The following is a 9,039-nucleotide window of genomic DNA, read 5'->3' as shown; positions in this document are numbered from 1 at the left end:
CGCGGGGGGGCGGGCGGGCGGGCGGCAGCCGTTAGGGACGGGACGGGGGGGGGGGGGGCGGCCTCGCGCTCCGGGCTCCCCGCCTCGCGCGGGCGGTGCTACCTGCCCTCGCGCCCTGCTGGCGTCACGGGCCCGCCCTGGCCGCACCCCGCCGGCCCCCTCCCGCCGGGGGCGGCCGGGCTGGGTCCCTCCATCCCCCCCTCCCCGCCCCGCGCACCTCCCCGCTGGCAAACCCGCCGCCCGGGCATCTGCCGGGGCCTCTTGCCGTGCCGTGTGCTTGCGGCCTGCCTGTGAACGTTAAGATGTGAATAAATAGATAAGGTGTGAGACGCGCCAGGCGTTCCCCGGCGTCTCTCTGGAGCGTTTGCCCCAACCGGAGAAACGCCCAGGGGCTCTGCTAGGAAAAGAGGCAGAGCTGTGCTGGGGTGGGCGCAGCTGATAGGTGTGTGGTCGGGCTGGTGGCCCTGCTGGTACATGTATCCCCCCCCTCACACGCACGACGCCCCTCTCGCCTCCCGGCTTCGTGCGTGCTGTGTTTTGGGAGCACCCCCATCGCTTTTGGGGCCCCTTGATGCAGGGCTCGTGTCTGGCACAAAGCACGCAGCGCACCGAGGACGTGAGCGGTTTGTCCGCTGTGAATGCGTATGTCCTGCTTTGGTAGTGCTCCATGCTGGGCTCGGGTGAGAAAAGCCCTGCTGACCTGCGCCTGTGAAGATGGGGGTGCAGGACCCGTGGGCGTACAGACCTACCCTGCAGCATTTGTTACTGCCTTCTCCGGCTGCTGAGCACTCCTCCATGCCGCCTGCAGCGTGGGCTTGTGGGGCAAAGTGCTGTACTGGAGCTGTCTTGACTCACTGTGACCCAGAGGAGTTGGGTCCTGTGAGCAACCTCAGCACTGGGGGAGAGGTGCCCAATCCCGCTGTTCAAGCGGAGAGCAGCTGCGTATGGCTGGAGGATGGTAACCTCTTTCAGTGGGGTTTGCAAGAGGCAGTCAGTCCACAGTGAGGTTTATCTGACCGTTCAGAAATAGTTAATTTTGCAGCTGATCAGCTGTGGCAGAGCCTTCTTTAATTTAAGATGCGATCCTTTTGATGTTATGCAATACAGTACATTATAAAGTTTCCTAGGTAGGTCTGTATGTGAGTGCATATAAGAACAGGATGTTAGCGATGGGTTAGACACTTGAAAGAGTCTAGACCAAATCACACTTCAGGATTTGTTTTGACCTGTCTTTATTGTTCAGCAGCAGTCAACTATGCATGTGGACTGTTGGTCCCGCCTGAGGACAATACTGTTGTTATGTTGGCCTTGGCTTACTTTTTTGAAAGGAAAAGCTTACGGGGTTCCTGGCCAGCCAAATGTAGAAAGTTACTCTGATAACCATGCTAAAGATCTTGTGTTAAACCATGTGGACTGCTTGCTTTACTCTCTGACAATGCATTCAAGACTTGCCAGTTCTTTTTCTGAGACTAGGCTAATATTGCCTATCTTTACTAGTGTTGTTGTCTTTGCTTCTGACCTACCTATCTATTACTCGGGCAGGCAGCAGGAGTCCGTGAATATTTTCCCTCTTCTTAAAAATATAAAAAAATTGTAAATTGAAGTGACAACTGCATGCTCATCCCATGAGCTGGTAAGACTGTGCTGCTACTTTTCAATATAGGTGTATAAGGCTGTCATCTGTTTCTGAAACCAAGCTTCCTGAATATAAGTGGCTAGCTTGTTCCTGAGATTATTGTATGCTTATTCTTGTCTCTTCTTGTTCTGAGTATCCCAAACAAACGTGTTTTCATAGCTTCCTTTGAAAGATTAGTATGCTGTATACTAACACTGCTCTTGGAAAGTTTTTCCTTCTATTCAGTCTGTGTTTTCATTTGTGTTCTTAATTTAATTGCTTTTGTTTTAGGTATGCTTACTGGTGTTACTATAAACTCTCTTCCATTGGTGTTTATGGCATCAAATGTTTGCCCACTCTTACTCTCTTCTATTCATTCCTGATTAACTGAAGGCTTAAACCTTCCTTCAGGTCTTTCCAGCCACATAATCACTTTATTACTCTTTCATCTTTTTTCTGCGTGATAAAATTTAATTTGTGTATTTGGTTGCATGATTATCCTGCAAGCTTGTGGATTTTTTTTTTGGTTGGTTTGTTCTCAAGAGACGCTGATTTTTAACTCTGCTGTTTGCTCTGTTTTAAACAGAAGTTCTTTGACTTAGACTTTTTCCAAGGCGGAGACCTACCTACAAAATTTTATGTATTTATTTTATGATGTAAATTAAGTTCTAGGCCTCAGGATAGAATATTCTCTAGTCTGTTATTCTACCTTTTTTTTTTCCAAGTGTGAAATACAAGCCTCTGCCATTAAATAAGTAGCTAGTAACAAAAGCAGAATATCAGTGGTTTGGCTAACCTAGTAGTGGCAATCTGCTTAGGTGAGCAGGGATGTACTGTGGTAAGTGTGGTATAGATAGTGTGAGGGAAGTACATTATGTAAAAAAATTATTTTTTGTTGCCTCTGTAAAAACTCTGCTAGGCTGTTATCTCTCCCCCTGCCCCCAACTTAAAATAGCTTAACACTTAAATCCTGAAGTGTTCTTTCTTTTGTACAACTTAATTTTAGGATCTCAAAAACATGAAGTTGTTCTTGTTTCCCCTTCAGCCAGTAAAATTGTAATAACCTTTAAGTGGGTAGTCTTTTTAAGATTCTCAGCAACTTATTTCAGGATGTTGCCCTTCCAGTTTTGTAGATTGATTTTTTTTTTTCCTTTTTTCCTTAATATAAAATTCAGCAATACTAACGAGAAATTTCCTGGAATTTGAAATTAAAGTATAGCTAAAGTTGATAAGATATTTAACATGCAATGGTCCTTTTCTGCAGCATCCAGTTGTTCAGTCTGTCTCTCTATAGCAAAATTTTTTCGTGTATATAAGCAACATTTTATTTCTTCATATGTAAAGATAACCCAGTGCAGTCTTTTTTCTTATTTTTGTTGCACGTTTTAAGTTTATAAATAAGTGTATTGGCATTAGGAAATGTATTTGCAGTATTGCAGAATACTAAAACCCAATAGTTAAAACACTCAAAGAACCGTAAACCTTCCCAATGGCACCCGGGCAAAACCCTGTGCAAACAGATAAGCCTGGGCCTGAGGGTCAACAAGCTCTTGCTTTGTCAGATCTGTTAAGTTAGCAAGTTGCAGAGAAGATTCACCTTTTGTTTAAAAACTCATTTTTGCTCTTTGCTTCGTTCTCTTGAACATAAATGTGAATCGTGTGTAAATTGATAAATATGTGCAATCCCAGGCTTGACTACTTGTCAGAAGAGTCCTAACTGGAAGTCACTTACTTGAGAGTTGCAGTTAATCTTGCTTGCAGAATAGAATAGAGAAGAGTCATTAAATATTTTGTATTGTATTTCAACTGAAACGGGCTTTAGGCTTCAATCTCAATCCTTAGCAGATCTAAGTGTTCTTGAACTACTTATTCCCTGAGATTAGCTATGGAAAGGAATACACCTGACAAGAAGTGATGTTAAATGGGCAGGGATTTTCTAAATTCCTGAAAACTTAGAATTGGAAGTGATTCTCATTTTAATTTATACTGATACTAGAGTATCTGGCAGTATCCCAGCTCTCTTGCGATTTTAGGCATTCAGTGTTCTAATAGGTTTGTAACGGAGAAATATTATGTCTGTGCTTGATGAAATGAGAGGGAATTGCTGCTAGACTTGCCTCTCCCTACCCACTATTTTTTCTTTCTCTCTAAAGAATATGGAAGTCCTTTCCTCCAGCTGACTACTGGAGTCAACCTACCTTTACTAAAGCAATAAGAGAGCTCCTAGATAATGTCTGATTGTAGAAGGTAACTCTATTTAGTATTATAAACTAGTGTGTCAGTTGAGTATGCATGCTGGCCACAGTGTCCCAGTAAGAACTTGGGTGGCACCACCTTCTCTCTTATCTAGTAAAATTGTTGCCGTTGCACTGGGGGCTCAGTGAGTTTCTTTGCAACTCTACACGCAATTGTCAGCACAGTTTGGAGGGATCTTAAGGTCTTTGGAAGACCTTAAGCTGGCATGACGGTTGCAGCCTTGGTGCTATCAAACTCTGTTACACAGATATAAAACAGAAATGTGTGTGTGCATGTGAGTGTATATATATATATATATACACACACACACATATACATTATATATGTGTGTATATATATGTGTTTTGCATAAGAAGTGTTTCATAAAATTGTCTCCAAATTACCCTGAGGTGACACATAGGTATTTTAGTGAATCAGCTGATGAAGAAAAAAATAAACATTGAATGTTCATTACTTCTTGAATAAATGTATTTTCTTACAATATTTGGTATATTTTCTTTTCTAAAGACTATTTATTTTAGTACTATATTTGCAGTAATTGTTACTCTTGAAATGGAGAAACTGAAGTCATAGATGATATCCTCATATACACACCTCTGTACCAGTGAAAGAATTTACTGCTTTCAGTCCTCCCTGAAGGCCCCCTAACTCTTTCCCAATCAGATCCACTGATTTTTTACCTGCAGTAAGCTGTCAGAGCAAGTCATCTGGACAGATTCATGAGAGAGAGAATTGAAGTCTTGCCTGGTCCATGTGAATTTGGAGGCAGTTTATCTGTAGCCTTATTTAACTGCTGAAGCTGGTTATTTCAGAATCATCAGCATAAGTGTATGCAGTACAGCTGTTATAGAGGAAAATGTGTTGGCTACAAAGAGACATTGCCTGCTCTATGGGAGAAGTTGTGCTTCTGATATGAGGGGCATCTGTGTTTTTAAAAAGGGAAAAAATCAACAACAAAAAGTAAAAAGATCAAACATTGATGTCTTAGACTGAGCTTTAATTTTGGAAGTCAGGAAAAAATAGTTGATTCTTACAGGGATGAATGTGATTACTTCATAAAAAGTAGGGCAAAGAAAAAATTTAATCTTAAAGTATGTGTATATTTTTGTATATATATGTACATATTTGTATATATACACACACAAACCTAAAAACTTTGGTATCAGTGCTATATACCAGGGATGTATGATTCAAATAGGGAGGTTTTTCATTATTGGGCTGCAACATTTTCCCCCCCCCCCCCCATCTCCCCTACAGTGCCCCCAACTCCACACTTTTACTGCAGCTGCCTCATCTCTGAGATGAGACCTCTGCTGCCTTCCTTTGAGCTCCAGTACAGTGGAGGCCCCCTGGTTGTACCCTCACTGAAGTAGGTTATTGTGCTGTTTGCAAGCCTAGTCCTGGAGTAAGCAACCTCAAGTGGTCAGCTGATGTTAAATCAACTGAAGTTGGTGGGGATACAGGACACTGGGATGCGAGGACTCTCTTTGTATTGCCTAACCACTTTGTAGATGATTCATATCTGTGGTTGTTGTAATCTGCCCGGGGCAGCAGAGTTGCCTCTTTTCCTCACTGCCTGCTCGCTTGTATTGTGGTGAGCAAAGTGAGGCTGGAGAAACTGTGTGCTGCTTATCTTTAGGTAAATGCCAAGCACTTGAAATAAGTCAGTAAGCCAGACCTGTGTGAATAATTCCTGATGATTCTGCATATACTTAGATGCAGGCTTTAGTGCTAAGCCTTTGAAGAATCTCTGCGCATGCTCAGGCTTGTTGGACCTTTGTTTCCAAATTTCTGAGGGTTCCTTCTCAACCGAACATGTTTCAACCCAGAGCTGCTGCAGTGATGGTGTTTTCCTGTTGCAGTGGTAGGCTGTATGCCAGAATTGAGGGTAAGAAAATTATTTCCTGTGCTCATGGGGCTTGCTTTGTTGCTGCTCAGTGTTAGGACAGCCACAGTTGTAAATGAAGATTTAGTTGGGGATTGGCCTCAGAGCTGTTAATCAAAGTGAAAGAGCCTAGCGTTGAGGAGAGAACATGGGTGCCAGGAGATGTGGGATACCTAGAAACCTGCAGTAAAAAGATAATCTCAGCAGTCAAGAGCCTAGGATTTGCTGAAATCCAGGCTGGTGGCTGTGGGAGAATATCTCCCTACAGCCTCTACCAGAAGGAGCCAGAGTAAACCTTGTGGAGCTCTTCAGTTCTGTAGTTCTTAGCATCCAAACAATTCAACTTTATCTCTGCTTTACTCTGTGGTGTAGTCACATTCTCCACTAGTCTTAAAAACAGAACTTAAGAACCAGGTTAGAACAGTAAATACATATTTTTAGGTATTAGTATTAAGGGACATGTACAGTGAAAGGCTGCTGTGGCCATACCCCTTTTTGACTTTCCCTCCCTGAAATTTCTGCAGGGACCGCTTGAACTTGCCGTAAGCAAGTTCACTGTGCTTCTGCAGTATACAGTATACCTATATACAGCTTCCTGAGCTCAGCTGAGGTCTAGTAATAGATCAAGCAGCTGCTGCATCCCTTGAGGAGCTGACATTAGATGAAGACTCATAGAACACATCTCAAAGTGTTTCACGAAGCTGCTTTTTTCTTATGCTCATAAACACTTTGTTATGTAACATTATGGTAGCTGAAATATTTGGCCAATAAGTTGGAGGCCGTAATTTTTGCAGAGTAAGGTATTTAACTTTGATCCCAAGGGTAAGAGTTCAAACACACCCCTCTGCTTAGCACTGTCTATTGGCTGGTTTTGATGATTTGCAAATGCAGCATATGGTGGTTTTTTGGATCATTTTTGAGATATTGATTCTCTTTGCACACTGTGTGAGGACTCCTGACCCTAAAGTTTTGTCTGCTTTCCTGGATACTGAAAGTGCCTAAATCTACTTTATGGGCACCTAAATAGCTTGATAAAGCTTGCTTCCTGTGTAAGCACAGCTAGAAGCTTCATCTGTTATCTTTATTTTTTTTTCGAAAGGTTCATAGAACCCTTTAACTGCATGATTTGAACTGGATCCTAGTCATGGACTTAGAACCACACTAAAATGGTGAATTATCTACACACTGATTTTTTTTCCTGCTTTCCTACAACTTTTTTTTCTAAATGGGGATATACTTATTTAAAATTCCCCTTGCTTTTAATTCCATGGGCAATGTGCTAAAAATTTAGTATCATAAGGGGCTAAGACTGCTGTTTTTCCTGGCTTTGAATTTTGCCTAATGATTGTATGCTTCAGCCATTTAAATGTGTTATATTATAAGTGGTTCTTGAGCCTTATCCTTAATTTATGATAATTCGTCTACCTAAGGTTCTAGATATTTATTTAAACTCTTCAATCAGCCTTTGCAAGGTGAAGGCAAAAATCAACACTCAAATTTGTTTTTCATCGTGTCCTGTCTTAGATATCTTTCCGACCAGCATCCCATGGACCATAGATTGCAAGTAAATGGGAGAAATTTAAAGGTGATTACTTGTGCGGGGTTTTTTTACTTTAAAAGTTACATGGTTTGGGGCCTTTTAATGTACATGTTCAGCTGACTCTTCCTGAGCAAGAAGTTTATTTAAACTGAGTGTTACCAAATAACTGAATTTGATTAAATTGCATAAAGCAAACAGAGCTTGTAATCCTGAAGCAAGAGCTTGTTTCTCTGTCCTTCCTCTATGTCCTCACTATGCAAAGTTGTTTAAACAAAAAACCCCAATGGATTGATTAGCTAATTAGGCCGTGATGTAGATGGCCTGAATCTTAGTATCTTAGTAGTAACACCACTAAGGTTATGTTGTGAACTTTGACTGCTGTTAGTTCAGTATTTTCTAATAGATATTTGAGATAGTGTTTTAGATATTTGGTACACTAGTCAGTAGTCTCTTTTATTCAGGTTTAAACAAGCAAACAATGATTTTTTTGTGTGTGTGTGTGTATATTTATATATACACACATACATATATCTCTTTATATATATAGAGAGAGAGAGAGTTAGTACAGGATGTGTCTGATAGAACACTTGCAGCACAGTGACCAATTACCTTTTACGATATGGCTCTATGAAGGTAAAATTGGCAGCTGTGTGTCTGATCTGGTTGACTGAGACTACACAACACCTCTCAGTACTGAACTTTATCTCTCATCATTTACCTTTTCAATCTATTGCATGGCCATCATTAGTTGATCATGAGAGATCTTTGTGTAATAAGTAGATCATATTCTTCTCTGGCACCTTTAATTAGGTTACTCTAGAGTACCATGCAAATATTAATTTAAGATTGGATCACTTTAGTTTGCACATAACATCTGTGTTCACCAAATCAAATACTTGCATATACATAGCATGTGTTATTCATATGTATGTGTTCCAGAGATGTATGTCATACTGGCCTGAAAAGCATGACCAGAAAATTTTAAAAAACACCAAGGGAGAAAGGAGTTGCATTTTCATTTTTCCAAGGTGCTTACAAGATGGAAAAAGTTATTGCTAGCCCAGTGGCATCGAAAAGACAATAGTTAATAGCCATGGAAGAAGCATAGTTTCTGGTCCATTGTATTAAGCAGAACTATGTTCACCTTGAAATATATTCCTTGACCTTTTGAAACCTGTGATTTTTTTAGTGGAGTGCTTAGAAATGGCTGTTTTAAAAGAGGAAAACAAATCAGGGTGTTATAATTCAGTATTCTTTGTGTATGTAATAAATGTTAAGAACATGTATTCTTGTCATTTGGCAAAGCTTTTTATTATTACATAACATATCCACGAAACTAATGATTTCTTTTTTCAGGTACTGAAATCTTATACTGCCCTCCTGTGTCACTCCAATAATACTCTCCCCTAGAAATTGGCAATATTTCCTTCTTTGTCTTCTGTTTTCCTTTTCTTTTTAATAGTTCATAGATTGATTTCAAGAACAGAAGTGTAACTTCAGTCCTGGGTTAAAAGAAATGCCACAGAGCTTTTGCATGTGTTCCTGTTCTCCTTTGGACCCATTCCAAAATTGGATATATGGCAATGCTTGTTGTTAAACTGTTCTGTGTTGATGATGAGTCAAGTTGTGATTACCATTTTTCAAAGCGCTCATAATAATAACTATCAATCAACAGTTCTTAACTCAGCATAAGAGACTGTCTGTAATCTAATGGGTAGATGTCTTACAGAAAGCCAGGTTTAT

General features: G+C 40.8%; 1 protein-coding gene across 7 annotated transcripts in view; it reads left to right on the top strand.

Moving 5' to 3' along the window:
• The window catches only part of PRPS2 (phosphoribosyl pyrophosphate synthetase 2), a 29,676-nt gene that overhangs the window by 260 nt on the left and 20,377 nt on the right, over window positions 1–9,039 (top strand). Inside the window, exons 1-2 of one of the 7 annotated variants that reach the window (XM_068920554.1) lie at window positions 5,455–5,759; window positions 7,281–7,341. The exons of 2 other annotated variants lie outside the window; for them this stretch is intronic. The gene's annotated coding sequence lies outside the window, so the exon portion shown is untranslated. Of the gene's footprint in view, window positions 1–5,389; window positions 5,760–6,628; window positions 6,926–7,280; window positions 7,342–9,039 lie in introns of those variants that run through there. 4 more of the 7 variants (XM_068920536.1, XM_068920544.1, XM_068920563.1 and 1 more) reach the window with 4 other exon arrangements.

The sequence above is a fragment of the Struthio camelus genome, chromosome 1 (assembly GCF_040807025.1).
Source record: "Struthio camelus isolate bStrCam1 chromosome 1, bStrCam1.hap1, whole genome shotgun sequence".
Taxonomy (NCBI): Eukaryota; Metazoa; Chordata; class Aves; order Struthioniformes; family Struthionidae; genus Struthio; species Struthio camelus.
The sequence above is the reverse complement of the archived record's forward strand: the minus strand, read 5'-3'. Positions and strand labels throughout refer to the sequence as shown.